General features: G+C 42.1%; 1 protein-coding gene across 2 annotated transcripts in view; it reads left to right on the top strand.

The window, feature by feature from the left end:
- The window catches only part of Dlc1 (DLC1 Rho GTPase activating protein), a 376108-nt gene that overhangs the window by 282763 nt on the left and 69803 nt on the right, over nucleotides 1-23542 (top strand). The gene's annotated exons all lie outside the window — the stretch shown is intronic.

Genomic DNA, 23542 nt, shown 5'->3' with positions numbered 1-23542 from the left:
TCGGAAGGTCATCTTTTGGCTGTCCTGAAGTCAATCAGATTAATTTCTTCCATTTACAGTGTTGCAATCATTACAGTTCCCACCACATTTTTAAATCCAAATTATTCCTTTTATGATTCACCACCCAGAGAGCTCATATTCTGAATTTGGGGGGCACAAAATACACTTACTAGGCAGTAATTCTTATTATCTCTTTTAAAACGAAAGCACAAACAGCCTAGGGAATCTCTTCAACAGAGGCAAGTCACTATGGACGACACGGTGAGAACTGTAGCCCACTTAATTAACATGCACATTTGAAGGGAGATTCACTGAAGCTTCCTGGAGTGTTAAAAATCGAACAACGACACATTGCGGTCTTTACCCTTATAGACTCCCCCAAGCCCTAAGGTTAGAAACTATTGACAAAATTAATCTAAAACTATGAAACAGATAAACATTTTTTCACCCACTCTAAAAAAAAAGACCACTTCATTCCTATCATTGACTAGGATCTTTGTTTCATATAAGCACACACTCGAGGCAGCATTAGAGACCAGATACCATGAGCTGGAGAAAACCCCAGGGTGGCGTTTAATTTCTCAGAAGTAGTAGGATCAAACTGAAACCCTGCTTGGCCCCTACGCTCCCTTGCCACTAGAATGTTTTCATCTCGTTTCAAGCCCAGGCTGTGAGCGATCCTGCAGAAGCCAAGGCAGGCAACACTTACATAATGACTTGCTTAGCAAATATGCTTTTGCGGCTGAAAATATTCAGAATATGTGTGCCATGGAGGTAAACAGCAAAAGGTGGGGGGGAGGGGTTGAAATGATGAAAACTACAGCAATCTGAATCGTCTTCAAAGAGAGGGGACATTCTCTTAGCCCCAAATGGTAATTGGCATCTCTACCCAGTTTCCATGAGAAGAGCTTTCTTCTGGTTTCAGAGGAAATATGAGATTTGGAAGAAATTGAAGAAAGCATGGGGGGAAAGCGAAGAACTGTGGAAACATGAAGGATCTTGGTCCAACCACAGAGGCTCGTGTCCATTGGAGGAATCATAAACATCAGGCCTTGGTTACAGTCCACATGGAAGATGCAGTTGATAAGTGAGTGGTCCTCATCTCTCAGACAATAGCTAATAGATCTGCAATGGTGGGCAACAGAGAGGCACACGCTGGAATGAGAAAAGCCTAGCCCTGAAACCAAATAATGGGTTTGCTCTCTTTTATTTGACTGTGTCCTGGTTGGACTTTCCCTGACTCTGTGATAAACATCATGACCAAAGGCAACCTAGGAGCTTGTGAATCACACTCCATCCTGGAGAGAAGCTGAGGTGGAAACTCAAAACAGAACCTCAGAAGCAGTAACTGAAGCAGAGGCTAAGGGCAAAGCTGCCCACTGGCTTGCTCCCCATACCTTGCTCAGCCTGCTTTCTTATAAAACCCAGGACCACCAGCCCAGAGGTGGCACTCTCCATGGTGGGATGGGCCCTCCTACATCAGCCATTAATGAAGGAAAGGCCTCCACAGACTTTCTTAGATGCCAGTCTGAGGAAGGCATTTTCTCACTTGAGGTTCCCGCTTCCTAGATGACCCTATTTTGTGTCAAGTAGACAGAAAAAAAAAAACAAAAAAAAACAGACAGGGTGAGGACAATTACACATAGAAAATAAAAATATAATAAATACCCATGCTTCCCATATCTAAAATTGAAATATATAATTATTGTATCACTTTCACATCATCATTTTTGACATAAAGAAATAATTATGACTGAAGTTGAAGCCACTTTTAAATATCATCCCTGTTCCATCCTAACTCCCTCATCCACATAACCTTGTGGTGAGTTGGTATTTCCACTTCCAGTCCACATCTGTATGGTGCATATGTGTGAATAGAGAATGCGATAGCATCTGTTCTTGAATGCTTATATAAATAGCATCTGTTCTATAAAGCCGAATTTGTGTATTATTCCGAAACTATGCTTCATTCTTATTTCACTCCCTTTCTCTTCTTCTTGGCCTATAATATCTTCTATTTGTTAAGTGATTATAATAGTCAATGAAAACTAAAAATGTCCTTAACTCTCCATATTAAAAGAAAGCAACCAAATTATTGCAATTCAAACACAATGCTCTGGCTCTAGCTCTTGTCCCTGCACCTGTCAGGAAGCACTCGCCTTCAGAGTTGTGTCTGTCAGCTGGAACTATGGCACCCACTCTAATGAGCGGGGTTAGAACACAATCTTCCAGTTGCCCTGTGTGCTGCACACCTGTCATCCTAACACTTGGAAGCATCAGGCAGAAGGGTCTCAAGTTCGAGGCCAGCCTGAAGCACACCATGAGATCCTTTCAAGAAAACACAGAGAAAGTAAGAGGAAAGAAGGAAGGAGGGGAGGGAGAGAGGAAGGGAGGGGAAAGAAGAGAGGGAAGAAAAAAGGGAAGGAGGGAAGAATCTTTTAGTTCAGTCTGAAACTTGTTTTCAGTTGGCTTCAACCTATTGGTCATAGGTTGCTCTTTAAGGTTGCCCTAGCAAAACCAAATTTGAGTCCCTTAATTCACAGAAGAATTCATCCATACAAAGAAACTAAAAGTAAAAATAATTAAAAAATAATAATGATGAAGACAAATGTTCTTGCAATGTTTTTCTATGAATTAAGCATCCTCAGTTCCATCCACTGAGCTTCACACTCTACAGATGTGGGCTGCAAAGAGTTGCACTCACAGCCCCTTTAGCCTGAGAGTCGCCACTGACAGGAGCCTTTCATCTGTCTGTGTGCAGACTTGATAAAGACTCATGCAGCAGCTGCTGCCTGTAAGAACACGTTCGATTGAGAAACTCATCGGCTTTTGATCTTGCCACAGAGCGATTGCCATCTGACCTGCAGTTGCTGACAAAATGCGTTCATCATCAGTCCCAACAGATAGCGTAGGGAACCTGTCCAGCGCTGAAGCTACACAGAAAATTCAGGATATACATGGGACTAACACACAAAGTTTTGGGGCTTACCACTAACTTCCCCCTGTGATAGTATGTGGTAGTGTCAACTTTGGCAGAGTAAATGTGCAACCGCAGTATCCAAAAGGAGACCCATACTCAATCATGGGGGTGTAGATCGATTCTTCTAGGTTTTCCATCTTCACCCTGCTGAAAGTTCAGGCCACCAATACTCCTTCTAGTCAACCACGAAGGAGTTAAAAACCAGTTCGACATTTTCTTTGAAATCACCAGAATGAGGCTCTGGTGCTATTGCCAGAGGCAGGGCCTCTGTCTGTGGCCATGTTCCAGATCAGGTGTGTTGACTCAGACTCAAACAGCATTTGCAGATACTGCTGGAGGGCATCCAACTCCAAGGTACACAGCTCACCAGGGGCTGCTTCTACTTTTACTCTCAGACAGTCTGATGCCACCGGGAAAAGCATTCCTTACCAAAAAAAAAAATGCAAAGTATGATTTTCATATAATAGTCCAAGGAGATCGGTAACAATGTGTGCAGAGGGTATGCAATGATTCATAGCTGCCCGCTCAGCTCCCAAAGAAGTTTCCAAAGCTGATGGTAAATCATTCCACACCATTATTGGCATCAGGGCCTTGGAAGCTATTCTGATTGCAAAAGCAGTCTTGCTTTCCTGAGAAGGGTAGTGGATCTCCCTCATCCCAAAGATCCTGGTTCTGTGGGAGAATATGGCATTGGAGAAATATCTTGAGTATAGGTAGTTTCTCAGTAGGACAATAAGTCTTCATTTCTCATGCAGACCTTTATGAACTAAGTTTATTCTTTTATGTCATAAGTCTCTAATTAAATACTGTCTTAGTGCATACTTAAGTCTCCATTAAAAATGCTGATGAGGCTGGGCACAGTGGCACATGCCTTAGATCCCAGCTCTCAGGAGGCAGAGGCAAAGTCAGCCTAGCCTACATAGCAAGTTCCAGGAAAGCCAGGACTAAACAGAGAGACCCTGTCACAAATATATATTTACCATATATGTGTGTGTGTGTGTGTGTGTGTGTATATGAGTGTGTGTATGTATGTATATATGTATAGTTTTATAAACCTTTGTATCAAACACCCATTTGAATTTTTAAGGGTGGTAAATATCCCCTAAAAATGGCCAAAATAGATACTCATTTCCTTCAGTGACTCACTTGTAATGAATTGTTGGTTGAAATCCAGTGAGTACTGGCAGATCTCCACCTCCCAGGGAGCACCCTGGTAATTACGGCTTGCTGGCATTCTTTTCAATGGTTTCTGAAGGGGTACCAAGACTTAAGCACTCAAAGAGATTGAATCATCCTCTACCCTTGAATGTACTCACTTCCTTTAGTTCTGGCCAAAGGTTTTTTGGAAGATATTCTCGTGAACTTCCGTTGCTGGCGGAAGCCGGAGAAAAACAGAAGGCAACAACCAGGGTTAGGTTGCCACAACAGAAGAGCGATAAGTGAATTAGTGGGAAGTGGTGGGAGGGAGGGAGTGGGGGAGTGGGGGATTTCAGCTTTCACTCCAATGTAGCCTTTATGTGTTCAGTGCAGACACTGTAATAGACTATCAGTACGTAGAGTGGATTCCATTATCTTTTTAACTTCAAAATTAACATAGAAAAGACTTCTTAAAAACTTAAATGAGTCCTCATCCCCCTCTCTCTAAAAAGTACTGTTCAAGGAATTTTTCTAACATCTGAATTTGATCTGAGATATTGTCCCCAATGGTCTCCTAAAGACTTACCCAATGAGGAGGAACTTGTAGGCTCTTCTGAAAAGCCAAAGTAGTCCTGTGGGATGATAACGTGAGTGGCCATGAGGAAATTTGGCTGCCCTTGACAAAATGAACAACTGCCGATGGGTTATTAGTGTACTCTGAGTTAGGGAGATGTCTCCACAAGGAAGGCTAGGTTAGATTGGATTGGAACTGATGGAGAAGGGAACACACGGTTCTGGGCAAAGATGTGAAGGATGAAAGAAGAATTTCACTCCCCTAAGAGCCATGTCAATCAACTCTTTACAGATTGTATCTCCCACTAAGGCTATATCTGACTATGCAGGGGTGGGTAGGACTTCAACATAGGAATTTAGATGTTTCAACCATAATGAACTTTAACATGCAGAGACCCTAAAATGAACTAGACTCTTGGGAGTACAGGGAAGTCTGGTGGAATCAAGAAACACTTCTGTATGGTCATGCCTGGGAGTTGTCAACAGAGAGAGCAGAAGAAAAAGATTGAAAGCTAATGTCTGGAAGACCCTGTGATGTCTTATTCTAAATCACTTTCATATCCAATACCATGTCCATAATTGTGTGTTGTCTTGTGTGTGTATGTGTGTGTGTGTGTGTATGTGTGTGTGTGTGTGTGTGTGCGCGTGTGTGTGTGTGTGTGTGTGTGTGTGTGTGTGTGTGTGTGTGTGTGTATCATGTGTATAAGCATATATGAATGTTTGCAAGTGTATGTGGAAAGCAAGCGGTCCACCTCAGGTGTCATTCCGTAAGAGTCCTCCTCTTGTATTTTGAGACAGTTTCTCACTGGTACCTGGAGCTAGCCAATTCTGCCCATCTCCACCTTCCAGTGGGTGCTGAAGGTCAAACCCACATCCTTATTCCTTGGAAGGCAAGCACTTTGCCAGATGAGCCATCTCCTCATCCCTGTCATAGCCTTAAAGAAGGTGTTTTCCAAAGTGTGCATGGTGTCTGCTTTCCCAAACCTGGTTGTATCCTGATACAAAGAAGAACATGGCTGACTTCACTGTAGTACTGTGGTCCTCCATTGTTTGTAGGTTTTCTCTCTAAGATTTCAGTCATGCGGTAGCCATCCTAGGATGAGAATTGACTTTTGTCTAGTGTATCCACAATGTATATGCTACCTGCTCATGAGTTACTTAGGAACCATCTGGATTTTCAGATTCACTGACATGATATTGAGTGCTTATGTTTTAATGATTCTTAACTTCTTTAATAGTGGCCCCGCCTTAGTGTGGGAGTTGTGATTCTCAGAATTTCATAATACTAGAGTATTATTATTGTTCTAGTTTACATTTGGTTACTGTTGTTAACTTCTTTCTGTGCCTAAATTATAAGTTAAATTTCATTGTAAGTATGCATGTAAGGGGGGGGGGGACAAAATATATATGAGATATATATGATAGGGTACTGAGTACTGTCTGTCTGTGATTCCAGCTCTCAAAGTCTATTCCTCCATGGATAAGGGGAGACACTTATAGAATCTCAGTAACTCAGGGTAGCTCTAACTCAGAGTCATAGACATTTTTTTTATTTTTTTTATTTTTTTTTTGAGACAGCGTCTCTCTACATACCCCTGGCTGTCCTGTAACTCATTATGTAGACCAGGCTGGCCTTGAACTCACAAAGATTTGCCTGACTCCGCCTCCTGAGTGCTAAGATTAAAGGCACAAGTCATAGATGTTTAAAGGCAAGAGGATAGTAGGAGTTACTACCGCCAAACCCTTTATTTTACATGTAAAGAAAAGGATACTCTGAGGGCATGACGTAGCCAAGACCACACATAGCCCAGACATGAACAAGGACCAGATCCTGGACTTTCAGCTCCGTTCTGTGGTTTTCTAAGAGTCTAGCTTTGCTGAGTTAAAGAACACCAAGGTGGATCCACCATTCTGACTCATCCTCTGGGCTTCCAGCTGGAAACCTCCAGTGACCAAATTCTTGAGGCATCTTAAAATAGTCCCTGTGGTCCACACGGCCTGGCTCAGGCTTTCCTTTCTCCTCCTAGCCTTTCCAGTCAGTAAAAGTCTACTTAGCAACATGCAATCCCCAGTTCATCTCGGCCTTCCTGCAAATCATGGGATTACCAAGGGGCCCCAGGGATTCCACTTCCTTTCTTCCTGCCAGTAATCCTCAACTTCCTTGCGAACCGACAGTTTGCTTAAGCAGAACCAATCGCTTCTATGTCTCCACTTTTATTTCCTCTTGCCATTTCTATATCACCTCCTCACAGCCTCCCCCCCAGCACACAGGCTCTTGTGTAGAGATGTCTTCAAGGCTGTCCCACTCCTAAACTTCCACCAAGCCAGTACCTGGGAGTAAATCATAGCGAAGAAGAGGCCTGACACTGCTTCTTCATCTGCCCCTGCCCTCTGCCGTCTGCACCTTCAATTCTTGGTGACTTCACAACTACCCTGACCCTGCCTACCTTTTCTTTCTGGCAGAAGCCTTCCACCTACTAACCGTCACTGACTTCCTCCTCTTCTTCACCAGTGATCCAGAGCTTTCTCTACCCCAGTTTCTCATCCTAAATCTTCCCTAAATTTAACCAAGCTCTCTGGGTAACACCAACTATATTGTTTGTGCTCCACATACCTTTTCAGAAGTTGGGTTGTTTTTGTTCTGTTTTGTTTTTTAATGACTGGTTCTATAGATACAATTAACTGTGTTACTTAGCACTGCACTCTTGTTCTTGGTTCTCAATGGGGATCACACCGTCCACTAGGACAGGATTTTTTCTTATGACAAAGTCCATTCTGAGGCTCTACATCAAAAAGGCAGGAGAGAATCCCTCAGCAGTAGTCTAGGCCAGCAGCTGTTAATAGGAGCAATGACTCTAATCCCTGTTTATACCAGTGTGCTCTACCAGAATCTTGTAATCCTAGAGACTGCATAGTCCAGTTTCTCAGGTAGCCGTAACCACACATGGCCATGGAGCACCAAAATGTAGCCAAGCTGGATGGGTTAAAGAATAAGCTACCTCCCAGACATTTAATGCTTACTGTGGAATAAAGAATGTAAACCATATTGTGTCTCTTTAGGTGGCTTACCTACTGAAATAGCATTTGAAATCGATTGGTCCTGCATCTAGTGCTAACAGCTAGTGCTGGAACTGGTCTTATCTGTTTCCTCTTCTGTTTTGTATAGTTATGAAGTTGGTTTCACTATGTTTGTCTTGAGGGCATTGTTACAAACCCTCCCAGCATGTCTGCCCCAGGCCAAGCACCATCTCCCACCCCATGGAAGCCTAGAGCTCGGTTATGGTAGCACAGGGAAAGAGACTTGTCTTCTCCCACTATGTTAATTGCATTCCTTGTTTAGATGAATGTGTCTTTACTTGTTATAGCTGACTTCTTGCTGGCTAGGGACTGAATGTCAGCACAGAGCATTTAGAGTTAAGCAGACACATCTTTTCTTCGGTTGACCCCCAAACGTGTTAGAAAAGGAACATTTTTGAGTCTAAAAGAAATGGTTTAAAAGCAAACAAATAAGATGAATCTGTATTTATCTTTAACAGGAAGGGGTTATTTTGGCTTTTATTGCTGGGTGAACTTTACATAAAAGCTTTCCACAGAAAGAGCTGAGATGCTTATAATTATTTTATCATGGAAAACTATTTTTACGCTCTTGAAGTGACATTGATGAGTTCAAATCTAATGTATAAGAAAAGTTTCCCCCTATGAGCACCATCCACAGGCCCCTGTCCCTTAAGTCTTAAATTCCTGTTCTAGACCTGAGTATTCACTTACTGTCCACACATTAGATGGGGGGATAACTAATGTAAATTTCAGCTGCAGTGGGAACTCCAGGCTTCTCAGAGTTTGAGTGAGAACACCTGAATACTGGTATCAGATCCCTTGAATGTGGATGCTGGGAATTGAACCAGGGTCCTATCGTACTGAGCCATCTCCCCAACCCCTAATGTCAACTCTTAATCCTAAATGTTAAAAAGTTCTAATGTTTAGTTGGTAATTTTGGGTTGCCACATTATCTCTATAAAGATCAGTAAAGTCAAGCTGGGCAGCAATGGCCCATGCCTTTAATCCCAACACTCAGGAGGCAGAGCCAGGCAGATCTCGGTGAGTTTGAGGCCAGCCTAGTGTACAGAGCAAGATCCAGGACAGGCACCAAAACTACATAGAGAAACCATGTCTTAAAAAAAAAAAAAAGAAAGAAAGCCTTTGTTTGAGAAGAGGCCTACTCCACACATACAGTTTAGTATAGGCCATATTAAAAGTAATAAACACTCTTATAATCACCATCCTATTTTTTAAAAATTAAGTGTCCATAACATCTAAAAAAGGCTCTGTTAGTGCCCAAGCTACTGGCGAGGCTAAATTATCATTATGCTATGTTTAGCTAAGGTTTGGCTCTGGAAGAGATCTTGTCAAAGCTGGTGTAAGGACAAGTGAGAGGGCCCAGCAAGTAAAAGTGCCTGTCAGGGCTCATAAAGGGGTGTGTGTGTGTGTGTGTGTGTGTGTGTGTGTGTGTGTGTGTGTGTGTTATGCATTTTTAAAGAATTAAAGCTGGATTAGGCTGGGTTTGGTGATGTATGTCTGTAATCCAAGCACTAGGGAGACTGACAACATCGTGAGTTTGAGACCAGCCTAGGTTACAAAGCAAAACCCCATCTTAAAACAAAACTAAAACAAACAAAACAAACCCACCACAATAATAAATAAACAGCTAGTTTAGCTATTTAAAACAGGCTTTAATACTCAGATCGTCTTAAAGTAACAACCCTAGAATCTGGGTAACAGTCGAAACTCACAAAAACAGCTATTCAATTTGGCAGGTAATTTTCCATTACAGAGAAAGAAGAGGTGGGGAGGAGAGTAAGAGGAAAAAACTATGGTGAAGTTGTGTGGCTGCCTTCTTATATCAGAGAGTGATGCCACCCAGGGCAGCCAACACAGCTCTTCAGGCTGGAGCCAGAGGATCGGAGACCAGGCAAGCACGCAGGAGCAGCCACTGGGAATCACATTAAAACCCAGCCACATAATAAATACTCTGCCAGTGTTAGAGGCCCCCTTGAAGAGGTTGCACTGTTGAATGCTTCAGATATTCCCAGGTCATTTCCAATTCATTTCCAGATTTCTGTTCTCCTGATAGCAAAACACTCCAGAGTCCTCTGTGTTTCCAAATTCTACCTACATTTCATTCAATGCAAAATTTAGTAGCTGTTTAGTTTGGGGGCTGTTTTCCTCTGTCTCCCTGCTTGGTATATCGTCTATTTAGCCCTCTGCCATCCTTCTGCTCACCTTGGAATGCACTCAAAAGACCATGGAGTGTTTTCCTTCAAGAGTTAATGTCAGCAAACATTCATAACTGCCTCCACTGTGCCAGATACCACACCGAATTCTGAAAATGAATGTAACAGATCTGTGCTCCAAAGGGACTTGCAGAGTAGTAATAGTGTAAAAACGAGAAAAGGAGAGAGGTTTAAAACACCCTTTCATTAAGCAAGTGTCTATTAAGCACCTTTTATGTGCCAAATATTCATATGCTCCAGGAAAGCATCAATCACTGGAACAGACCAAATGTCTGCTAATAATGGAGTTTGCGTTCTCCCAGAACAAGCAAACAACAGAAAATGAGTAAGTCAATTACACACTATATATTATTACTAAGTTGGAAGTTTATAAATACTATGAGAGGAAAAATAAAGGAGGAGGCAGTGCAGAGCTTGTAGAAAGATAATGGGAGAGGCATCTGAAATGAGGTGCTGAGAAACTATCAGTTGAGATGTGACCGTAAGAGAGTATGATGGTTACCTTACTGGTCAATTTGTCACAACTTAGACTCACCTGGGAAGAGTCTCTGAGAGGAACTGTCTACATTGTCTTGACCTGTTGGCCATGGCTGTGGGGGAATGTCTTAGTTAAATTCACTGGTGAGAGAAGACCTAGCCCACAGTGGGTAGCACCATTCCCTAAGCAGGGGATCTTAAACTATTGAAGAGTGGGGAAACTAAATTGAGCACAAGAAAGCCCCAAGCGAGGAAGCAAGCATTCATGCATCATTTCTGCTTGCTCTTGACTGCTTCAAACTCCTGTCATTGTGACCTCCCTGCCACATGATAGACAATAACCTAAAATTGAAAGGTGAAATAAGTCCTTACCCCCAAAATTGCCATGGCATTTTGTCACAGTGACAGAAATTAAACCATGACAGGCAGCATCTATGTGTAGCTAGAGTTTTTCTCTCTGGGTCCTGCCAAGCTCCAGCAGTCCCATAGCCCACTTATATAATAAACATACAGATGCTTATATTATTTAAACTGCTCGGCCATTAGCTCAGGCCTACCATTGTCTAGCTCTTACCCTTATACTCAGCATCATGTTCCGTGGCTTTACCTGCTGCCTTTACATGATGCTTCCTGGACAGCAGGCTGGCATCTCCTCCTCTCCACCTTCCTGTTCTCTCAATTCTCCTCTCTGCTAGTCCCGCCTATACTTCCTGCCTGGCTACTGGCCAATGTGTGTTTTATTTATCAACCATTCATCCACAGCATCTAGGAGTCTTTCTGGAATGAGAGCTTCCCAGGAGTGGAAGCATTAAGTGTTATGGCCTTGACAGAAGAAGTCTCTGGTCTCTTCTTGTTTGTTTGTTTTGAAACAGTGCCCCTTTTAATGGCCCAGACTAGCCTCACACCCATTTTGTAGCCCAGAGTGCCCTTGAACTCAAGGCCCACCTACCTCAGCCTCCCAAGCACTGAGATTATGGTGGGCCTTTCAAGTTTCCTTTTTAGGAACATCAAGGGGGCTATTGAGGGCATGAGAGACCAAGGAAAGGGTCTCAGGAGAAACGCTTGGTGAGATAACACAAGAAAGGGAATGGGGGGTGGGGTACTATTAGGACTTCAGATTTCACTCCACAGTAAAACAAAAACCCAGCCAAGGGTTAGCAGATGGGTGATGCTACTGAAGTCTCAACATCATCCCTCAGACTGCCAAATCAGTAACAGGCTCAAGATGGACAAGAGTGATCAGCGAAACCATGAAGCTATTGGAGTAATCCAGGAAAAAGATGATATCTGCCCCTAGAGATGGTGAGAAAGGATCCAGTTGTAGATCTGATCTGAAGGCCAAACCCACAGGACAGGTTGATGAAGGGGTATGAGCCATGAGAGAAGGCCAGAGTGATTAGGAGAGTAAGCAAAATGGTACCAGTGCTACCAGGAACCAAGAAAGACAATAAAGATGAAGGAAGAAGCAAGTTTGGAGAGGGAGATCCAGAGTTTATTATTGGTTCAGTAATTAAATTTTAAATACCTATTAGACATCTAAGTGTATGTGTGCTTGGGTAATCTGGTCTAGAATTCAGGGGAGAAGTTTAGGCTAGCGATAGTAAAGTGGGATTCGTTACCATATAGATGGTTGTAAAAGCCATAACACGGGATGAGCTCATCAAAGAGAGAGTTTAATTAGAAGAGATGTCAAAGGTGTCTGAGCCCAAGGGCATTCTGACTGGAAGTGGGGCGGGGGATGGAAGAACTCAACAAGAGACTACAGTGAGATGAGAGGGGAACTAGAAAGGTGCTGATGTGTACAATCCAAGAGAAAAGAAAAGAAAAGAAAAAGATGTTTCTAAGGAGGATGGAAAGGGAGTCATTTACCAGAGAATACTGAGCAGTCAAGAGGGCCTGGGAGCCCAGGACTGCCTTGCTAATGAGAGTCAACAGTTACTTCCATGTAAGCAATTTTTGTTGGAGAAACAGAAGTTGCATCAGTTTGAGGTGAATTCAAAGAGAGAGGGAAGAAATAAACTTGAAGATAGTGAGTGTAGACTTCCGAGGATTTTTACAAAAAAAAAAAAAGAAAAGAAAGAAAGAAAGAAAGAAAGAAAGAAAGAAAGAAAGAAAGAAAGAAAGAAAGAAAGAAAGAAAACATGTAAGTGGATTGCTATATCTGAGCGGAGACAAGAATTCCAGAAGGGATTTTCTGCTATGACAAGGATTCTAGAGAAAGAAAACTGGATAGCACGAGAGATAGAGGGGAAAGTTGCTGGGTTTTGAACGGCGCAGCTGGAGGTGGGACCTAGTCCTTGTTTTTATCCTCACGGGTACGTGAAGGACGTTAAGAACAACCCGGGGACATGACTAAAGAGAGCTGAAGATGGGATAACATCACCTTGTTAACCTGTTTAACATATGCCACCATGAACGTTAAGACTGGACATATGCTCTAACTAACGCAGGTCTGTAATTACCGATAAATCTGAATATAAATAATTCTTTCCCAACAACAACAAAAATGAGTATTAGCTATCAGGTGACAAATCATAATCATAAAATAAGTTTAAAAAATAGAAATTCTAGATAATAAATATGAAATTTGAACATTTTTAAGTTTTGTAAGTTTGGGTTCATACGCTTAACGTGGAGCAGATGTTTGCCGAAAGAACTACTCATGTAATCATTTTGGTTTTAAGGAGATCCTCATTGAGAAGCTGGGTCATTATAATATAATTCAGGCCAATTGAGGACTGAGATGAAGTTTATGATGAATAAAGAAGACAGAGAGGAACTTGGTTAAGTAGCCTGTTCTGAAGCATTCATGTTAGGAACCTTTCGCTTCAGCTTGACATCTGTACGTGAAAGCTGTTGCCAAAAAAGAATCATTTTTGTTCATTTCAGATTGTACAGTTGCTCCCCAAAGTGCTTGGTTTGGGGCTCAGATGTACAATAGTTAACCATTGTTAGGCATCTGTGGTTAATGTGGCATCCCTTGGCCACAGAGTCCATTTAGAAAAGATATTATTTTTAACCATTGTAATGCAAGATCCCATGGATTTAAGTAGCAAACCTCGGCTTATAGCTTCATGGATGTTCCTGGGACCTGGGCCTACATAACACATGATATGGCTGTAAAACCAGAAGACTTAGAAATTAAAGGTAACTTCTCCACTTTAAATTCTGAGGGCCACTTAAGACTCTTACAGCCTGCTCTTGCTAGAGAACAATTAAAAAGGGCAGCCTATGCTGTTGAAAAGTCTTTGAAAAGCAGCAAAACACTTACTTGGTTAATCATTAGTTGTCATTTAGAAAATTCTAATTCAGTTCAGTGATATTTCTCCTGTAAAATTAAGCAGAGCACATAAAGATAATTTTCTATCAGCTATTAAAGAAAAAATCTTACATCTGACAATCATTTTAATTAAATAATTCTATAGGAGACATTATGTAAAGGAAGAGAAAATGAGAACAAGAGCTCTCTGTTAAAATTAATAAAACACTTCCTCTGTTTTTTTTTAACCTAAAATAAATTAAAGGATTTTTTTTTTTAGCTAGACCATGACTTGAGAATAAATACTGGATGGATGGATGGATGGATGGATGGATGGATGGATGGATGGGTGGATTGATCAATCAATCAATCATTAATTAATAGGTAAATCTTTGTATGTATACTTCTTTATGTCATTTGGAGAATACACAGAAATTTTCCAAAAGGATTCAACTGAAGTGTATCCTTCCAAAAACCTTTCTCAGATCAGTTCCTTATCTTTGATTTTATGCCTTCATTTCTTAGCTGTTCTGAGGCTGTCTAAACTCTGTACCCCTGCCTTATGAAAGCATGACCCTTCCCACATGATCAAAGCATGGTCAAAGAGAAAAATGAATTTTGTCCTGTGTTCTGTATCTGTGGATGCGTTCACCTCTACTTTCTTCCCTGCTTCAACAGACAATGGCATCCTTAAGTAAGTCATAACTTGTTGAGACAATTGGATCAATACAATGATCTACTGATGTGTAATGTACCTGTTGATTGTATCAGGAATGCTTTACTGGAATCATCTACCAGCCTTTGGCATCCATTCCAGAGTTTCTTACATGGGTCATCAAAACCACACCTGGAATAAGTAACACAGGCTCTGTTCATCTCCTACCCTCTGGCAGTTATTAAGAACCTATGTTTTTAAAAAGTTATTTTAAAGGGCCAGGTAGGGGGCTCAACAGGTAAAAGCTCTTGCCTCACAAGTTTGGTGATCTAATCCCCAAAACTCATGGAAAGGTAGAAGGAGAGAATTAATTCCACAAAGTTATTCTCTGACCCCCCACAAAGTTCCATTGCACATATACGCAGTCTTCCTCTCCCCCACGATAATAATAAATTAATTAGTTAAAAAAAAAAGAATCTGTAGAGGCTATTTGTTTATCGGATACATAATTTGTTGAAATTTTATTATGAATATTTTTAAATGTGATGTAGCAGACTTGAAATTTGGCAGTTTGAGACAGAAGAAGGCTACAAACTTATAGTACTAAAGATTTCAAACACACACTAATGGCGCTGGTATATCTATATAAACCACTGTGTTCTGGGACACACAGAGGGGCTTCCCATCATGGGCTAGGAATCTAAGAAAGATACTTACAATAGGTCAGTGGTTAAGAATGTATACTTCTCTTGCAGAAGACCCTAGTTTGGTTCCCAGCACCCACATCAGGAGCACACAACTGCCTGTGATTCTAGGCCCAAGGGAACCAACACCCTCTTCCGACCTCTGTACACCACATCCATATGCACAAACATACACAGAGACACACATAGGTACATAATTGACAAACAAAAAAAAATCTGTAAAATGATACACAATAACAGTAAGTAATTGAGTTGACACTATAAGAGAAATATAAAGTACGGACAAGAAAATTCAACCATAGGTTGTGTGGTGGTTTGGATAAGAATGATCCCTCTAAAGTTCATGTATCTGAATACTTGGTTCCCAGCTGGTAGTACAGTCTGGGGAGGATTAAGAGGTGTGGCCATGTTGGAGGATATGCGTTACTGAGGTGGGCTTTGAGATTTCAAAAGCCCATGTTATTCCCAGTTAGCTCTCTCTGTGCCTCGTGCTGGTATATCAAGATGTAAGCTCTTAGCTACTGCTCCAGCACGGTGCCTGCCTGCATGATGCCGTACTCCCCACTGTGTGGGTCATGGACCCTTGCCCTCTGAAGCTGTAAGCACCAAATTAACATTTTCTTCTTGAAGTTGCCTTGGTCATGGTATTTTATTACAGCAATAGAAATGTTACGAACACAGTAGACTTCAGAAGGAATACACTCCTTTGGGGGCAGGGTGAGACAGGTTTTCTCTATGTAGCCCTCGGTGTCCTGGAACTCACTCTGTAAACCAGGCTGGCCTCAAACTCAGAGATCCACCTGCCTCTGCCTCGCCAGTGCTGGAATTAAAGGTGTGAGCCACCACCACCCAGCTGATATAATTCTTTAGTAGAAGCCTTAAAATAGGAATCGAAAAAGTAAGGGAGTAAATAAAAGCAAGATATACATTTGTTAAGCACACTGATTGTTGATAGTAATAAAATACATGCATCCCACACTTCATTTATAGAATTTTACATCTGGGGCTGGCTCTGATAATAAATAATTCACAGTATCACAAAGCCTAGGTTGTGTTAATGTTTTAAATGAACCATACCAAATTATGCATGAATGTCAAGTAATATCTTCTGGCTAACAAGGATAATATGTGTCTAGAAAAGCACATATGTGCCTTGATCCATTTACTAAGACTCAACATGGGTGTCCAATCAGAACACACACACATTGTGGAACAAATGTTACCAGATCTGTGCAAGACCCTCACGCTTCCAACCCCACCTCCCAGTTAACACAAGCTCACCTCCAAAGTTCTTTTGTTTTCTGAGAAAAGGTTTGTGTATCCCAGGCTGGCTGGCCTCGAACTCATTGCCTACCTGAGGATGACATTGTATGCCTACAAACCCTGCACATGGGAGACTGAGACAGGAGCTTTGGGACTTTAAGGCCAGCTTAGGATAGACTCACTAAATTAATAAAAATTCATCATAATTCTTAATTCATTGGCATTTAAATTTAAGTTTAAATCCACTAAGCTTCCTCATGATATCTTAATCCAACATCTGAGGGGGAAATGGTAAAAATAAAGGAAAAGGAACATCATTTGGTTTGCGTAGAAGTTCAAAAGTTAAATGATGGCTCAGTAGATAAAGACATCCACCACCAGCCCTGAAGACTTGAGTCCAATCCCAGAAAGTCACGTGATCGAAGAAGAAAACTGAATGCAGCACGTTGCCCTCTGATTTCCACATGCACACCACGGCATTCATCTGCACACCCACATCATACAACACACACAAACGTAGATGAATGTTAAAAGTTATGACTAATAATAAATGCTTAGAACTGTAAGTTAAGCAACTGGCTTGTTCTGCAAAGGAAAATGTGAAGAGGTTAAATCTCTTCCCCATATGGACATCCAAGGACCCCTGGGAATCCAGAAGACACTGTGTGCCAGTCATTTGCAAAAAGGCAAATTTCATAAAAATAGGACTCTAGAGTATGCTCTATTAAGACAGTCAAGACAATTCCATAGAACACCTTTGAAAAATATGCTGCTTTAAGAAATAGGCATATCCACTCTGAATTCGAGACTTTCTGTGCCTGGAAGAAACGTAGTCTCCCTTGTCATGAAACATATAGGGAAAATAACATTGTATACAGCTTGATGACCTGCCAGTCACCCAGTGGGGTTCTGAAATCAAAAAAGCAATGCTTATTTTTGGAAAGTCAGGGGTGCAGCAGAAATTAATGAGACGTGAGGAGTTCAAAATGAGGGTAATTATGAGTGAGAGTGAGTCTTGCGGGCTCTGGAAGGTTCTGCAACTTGATCCCCATGTTTCCCTTCAGACTGGGTACTTCAGCTAGTTTCGATAAGAACAGCTATGCTATGGAGGAAAGGAGCATCTGTGTTTGACCTTGAAATAGGAACAACAATACAAATCTACATCAGAAGTTCGTTTGGGCTGTAATGCCAACACTCGGGCTGTAATGCCACCTAGGGAGGCTGAGGTGGGAGAATCCAGACTGGGTGTACCATGAAACCCTGTTGGAGGAGGGGAGTAGAGAGGGAAAGGGAAAGGTGGGGAAGTATGTTCTAAATAGACCACAAATCTGTCAAGTTGAGCTCCCTAGTCCGCCACTGACTGTGAGAGCTCAGAGGTCTCTAAGGTGCATTGAGTCTACATGTGTCGTTTGTGAGGAGGAATTCTAGTAGTGGTGAGTGCTTATTGCACTGGACCTAAATTCATTATGTGCATAGATTTGCTCTCTCCTACTGTAACAACAATCCCGGGAAACAAGGGAACGTGAGGAGTCAATGGGTCGGTGGTGTGTAGCTCAGCCCCTACTTCCTTGTGTCGACAACATGCCAGCTTCTACAACCACTGACATGTTCTCTTCTTGGGATTCTGTTAACAGCAGTGGCTCTCAACCTTCCTAACACTGTGACCCTAGTTGTTCCTAATGCAGTTCCTCAGGTTGTAGTGATCCCCCAACCAGAAAATTGTTTTCATTGCTACTTCGTAACTGTAATTTTGCTACTGTTACGAACCGTAAAGTAAATATCTGTGTTTTCCGATGGTCTTAGATGACCCCTGTGAAAGGGTCTTTTGACATCCAAGGGGGTCTCAACCAACAGGTTGAGAACCGCTGCTCTAAAGCTTTCCTACCAACAACTTTTATTGGTAATGAGGACAAAGCTGGCCACACCCCATAAAGGAGCTGTGAGGCAGGTTGCGTGTCTCTAACTGAACTGTTTGTGTAAGTACCCTTACAGGGCTGGAACTTAACTCTTAAAATAATTACCACTGTAACTCCTCAGGCTCTATAAATTAGTTATAAACACGGCTACTCCCAAATGATGCCTATAAAATGCATTATTTCCAAAAGAATGGCGCCATATAGATGAAGCATGATCCTTATTCAGTGGGGGTTGTTATTAGGGTCAACTTTTTCATGTGTGTAGAGACATAGTGATCTTCTTAGGCCGAGCTCTGGAACCAAACACTAGTCTTCAACTCTCCTGTTGTAAGCCTACTTGCTCCCAAAGATACTTCTACCTTTTCCTTTGGAATTCACTTCAGAAAGAAACATCTGCTCCCTTCCCTGCAAGTTCTCACCTGGAGGAGGATGGCAGCTTGCATATCATCTTGGGCTATATCTTCAGCAAAGCTGGGATTTGGTATCAATTCCTGGACTTCTAATAGACACCTGCTTTCTTCCTTAGGTAACCTGCATTTGAAAGGAGGTAGAGGACTTGCAGGGGCTTAGGCAACTTTCTTGATCCCTACTCACTTCACATCTATAGACATGTTTTGGAGCTGGAAAGATGGCTCTATGAGAAAGAGCCTTGCCCTGACAGCTTAAGGACCAGAATTCAAATCTCCAGCATCCATCTGAAAAGCTAAGCATGACTTGGCACATCTGTAACTCTAGCATTGGGTCATGGAGACAAGGAGAGTGAGAGATTTGTTTTCAGATACAGTCTTACTGCAGAGTAAGACTAAACAAAACAGACAAACAAACAAATAAATGTAGATCAATTGTGCCTAAATGGTGTACATCATACTATCCCTAAAAGTTTTACTTAATCCTAAATAAAAAGTCCCCGGCAAGGTGGGCATGATGGCACACACTTTAATCCCAGCATTGGGGAGGCAGAGGAAAGAGGATCTTTATGAGTTCAAGGCCAGCGTGATCTACAAAGCAAGCTCCAGGACAGCCAGGACTGTTATATGGAGAAACTCTGTCTCAGAAAGAAAGAGAATTGGTGTAGGCAGGCCATGGTGGTGGCACACGCCTTTAATCCCACCCCTGGGGAGGCAGAGGCAAGCAGATCTCTGTGAGTTCAAGGCCAGCCTGGTCTACGGTACGAATCCTAGGACAGTCAAGGCTACACAAAGAAACTCTGCCTTGAAAAACAGAAACAAAAGGCCCCTAACATTTTATTAGACATTTCATTCCCTTGGTTATTGGATATTTTATTTTATTTTCCTGTTTATTTCCTGAATCCTCAATATAACTTAAAGGAAAAGTTTCCTTTTTCTCTCCTGCACCAGAGGATTTTCAGATTTTTGATAAGCTTAGCAAGTCACCTTCTTCCCCTGCTTCAGCATCTGAGCCAGCTACCCACAGAATATTCTGATGGAGAGTAAACAAGAGAAATTAAAAACCTGCAATAAACCTAAAGTTAGTTGTCTTTCTGGTCTCACAGATCACAGGGCCCTTAGTTACAAAGGGTTTCCCCTGAATTTTCATGATTTCAAGCACGGTTTGAAGGGTAAGACATTAAAGCTAACCCATCCCCATGACGGAGGCTGAAAACATCTCAGGCTAGTGATGTTGTTCCTTCAGCTTTAGAACATGTTAGCTCACTCACTCTGTCACATCCAGAAATGCCCTATTCGGTAGGCTTGTGGAATCAATGATGCATGCCCACTTATAGCTCATTCTTGGGTCCCATAACTTCTGTGCATTCCTAATCACAATGGATGACTCTCGAAGAATTCTCTTTTTAGTGACTGAGACTGGGAGACTGGTTTTATTATGTTCCTCTTATCAATCCTAAACCATAAAAATGTTCTGCTAGGTGTTTAAGCCTCTTAAGAATGTGATAAGAGAACATTAACAGGATGAAAAATAAAATCTCAATTTAGACCATCTTCATTTTTCAGACAGAGAAATAGATCTTTCAAAAATTCAGACTTGAACAAAGCTATAAAGTTAAGGTATTAATTTACCTGAGCCCCAAATCTGCAGACACATGATGTGTTCTTTACTAAATTTCTCCTACAAGGCAATATTCCAAGATATTTTATGCATTATTAGCTCTTAATACTGAAAAAAAAAAGTAGAAATATAGGAATTACCAAATAGGAATTTTTCCCTTGTTTTTACAAAATCTGTCTTTTACAGGATTAATTTCCCCCAAGTTCCCATGGATAACAACAACAGAACCAAGGTTTAAATCTCGGTTATATACAAACTCCAAAGCTAAACATGTTACAGTTCACTGCCTCTTTCTAGCTCTGAGATATTAAAAATAGAAGCATTAGGAAACTAGTGAGTCCCATGAGACACATTTGATTCATCTGGGAGAAGCAAACAAACCAGTCAAATCTTAAACCCAGGAAGTGCTGCTGGGTCCTAACCTTGAACTCCATAGCAGTAAAGCCCCTGGGTTTCCCACCGGCGTGCCTCGCCATTCCCTCTGACTCACAATACAATGAAGATGACGATAGATGTCTCGGTACTATTCGTAGATGGATAGTAAACTTCACAGAAAATTCTCAACCCCATTTCCTACACCCATGACCTCTGCAACGTAAAGAGGACCATGTCCTTACCATTATGATAATAAATTAGACTCTCCCATCAAGGACTGTAACCACAGGGCCACCCTCAGGAAGAACAGAGCACGAAGACTCTTGGGCTCATTTCCTGAGGGCTGTGGGGCTTTTGGGCTGCTGTAGGAAGCAGATAGATGGCCAAGGAGAAGGTCAGCCACGTGCCTCTGTGACAGAAGTAATGTCGGTTCAGAGTGGCTTTGGTGGGGACTTGCCTTAGAATCCTGAATATCTGCGTCTCTCTGCTGAGGAGGATCAAGAGGAGGCTTATCTGACTAGAGGCCGGTTATTTCCATTTCAGAACAAAAGACACTGGGGTCTTTTCCTTGCTTTGCGGTCCCTGTCCCTTCCCCTCCCTTTCCGGATTCACGGTGACAGCCTGGCAATTAATCTGTGTATTTTAAGCACGAAAATCAATTTCTGGAACTTGTCTTATTTATGGCACAACAGGAAAAATAGAAACAGCATCCTCTTACTGTTGAAGGTAAAAAAAAAAAAAAAAAAAAAAAACTATTTAAAACAACCTCTTGGGCCTTCTTTCCTGACACCTGATTGTCCAGTGAACTGAAGGCATCAGGGTAGGCTCTAGATGTGGACCCAGAGCTGTGAGAACATCATCTAGGGAAATACCATTGACTACTCCTGGTCAAGAGTGCTTTAGTGAGAAGCCATTCTTTTTTATTTATTTTTTTTTCATTTTACATACCAATGCCAGTTCCCCCTCCCTCCCCTTCTCTCAATCCCCCACCTTCCCCAATCCTACCCACCCCCATCCACTCCTCAGAGAGGGTAAAGCCTGCCTTGGGGAGTCAACAAAGTCTGGCATACTAAGTTGAGGCAGGACCAAGCCCTTCTCCACTGTGTCAAGGCTGAACAAGGTATCCCACCCTAGGGAATGTGTTCCAAAAAGCCATTTCATGCACCTGGGTTTAGTCCTGATCCCACTGACAGAGTCTCCATAAACAGATCTAGCCACATAAATGTCACCCACATTCAGCAGGCCTAGTTCAGTCCCATGCATGTTCCCTACATGACAAGTCCATGAGCTCCCTGGGAACCAGCTCGGATCAGCTGTCTCTGTGATTTTCCCCATCATGATCTTGACCTCCCTTCGCAAGAAGCCATTCTAATCCAAGGCCTACTCACTCATCCAAATAGGGATTGGGTGTCTTACATGGAATCTCACAGAAAGAGAAGGAAGTACAGGTAGTGTAGCTGAAGGCTGTAGCTCACACTTCTCATCCCAGCCCTGGAGAGTGTGACGTCAAGCTGAACTGCATACTCAGCCTGTCTCAAATAGCCAATGATAAAATTAAATAAAGAAACAAACGCCACACAGAGAAACATGCACATAACAACTCCCCCCCACACACACACACACATATAAACACATACAGACACAGAGTTGGGGGAGGGGAGCACAACAAAGTAGCAGGGTTATCAGAGGCAGCGCTGTGGTTTGAAGAGGCCAGCTCTGACCTAGTCTCTAGCCTGATTGTTCCCTTTTGAAAGCATAACTTCCCTTAAAACATGGAGAAAAGAAAACTGGAGAGTTGTGTTTACAAGAATCTAAAAGCACAGACCAAGTGTACATGTAGATGGTACTCTGCAAGCATCATCTGTTATAGAAGGCCACAGTGCTTGACTTGAGTGACCAAAAACTGGTTGATTTTTATTTTAAATCACTGTTTGGTGAAAGCTGTACTTTACAATTAGAATTACTCATGCCTGCAATAGTCCATACAGGACAATAAAGGTCACACTAACACTATGTCAAGGGACTTCCCCTAGAGGTAGACCACTACCATCAGTCCAATGCCTGCTGCTGCCAGAAATTCATGTTTATGTGTGTCCTGGTGATTGCCAGCTAGGTAAACTCTTGGCCATTCTAAGGATCTGTACTCTGGTTTCAAGCATCCACAAGGAGACTTGGAAGATAAAATACCCGAGTTTCCCCACTGAGAAGCCATTCAGCTATAGTCCGTAATCCTTGGGGAACTGGGCATAAAGGGCCTCAGCTAAATCCATGGGGTCCAGGTCACACACAGAATATATGGAATTCTCTGTAATCGGAGTCTCTTACTAAAGGGCCCCCCAAATCCCTCATATGAGGATTACATTCCTTTGCAACCTTTCAAAAAAAAGTCCTGCTCAATTAGACTTAAGAACATAGGAAATGTTAAGACAAAAGGGAGGCTTTGGCAAAGTCCACTCAGCTGCCCTTTGCAGCTTTTCGTCCACTTAGCCTCTTTTGTAACCATTTATCAGCATTATCTTCCTATTGACTATTTGCCCTCAGATGCAAGGAGCCCTTCCACTTGGCAAGCTCTTTTGTTGGTTTTCTCTAGTTCTGGACTTCAGCTCCTTCCCAACCTTTTTTTTTTTTTATCCATTCAGAATTCATTCCATTTTTCAGAGTTGGGTTTCATTGAAAAAAGGCAACCAAATGTCTGTCTTGTGCATCTCCGTATTAGAAGTGGCTTCGTGGCCCACTTACCTGCTTCTCTACTCTCTGTCACTATGAGCCACCAGGTAGCCAACTCCCAGGGGCCTCTGAGCACACCTGTCAGGCTCACCTGGATCCCATCTTCTTCCTCCCCCACGGCTGGACTTGGTATGAAGGAATGCCTTTGAAGAATTTT

Source organism: Onychomys torridus, chromosome 17 (genome assembly GCF_903995425.1).
Source record: "Onychomys torridus chromosome 17, mOncTor1.1, whole genome shotgun sequence".
Taxonomy (NCBI): Eukaryota; Metazoa; Chordata; class Mammalia; order Rodentia; family Cricetidae; genus Onychomys; species Onychomys torridus.
The sequence above is the reverse complement of the archived record's forward strand: the minus strand, read 5'-3'. Positions and strand labels throughout refer to the sequence as shown.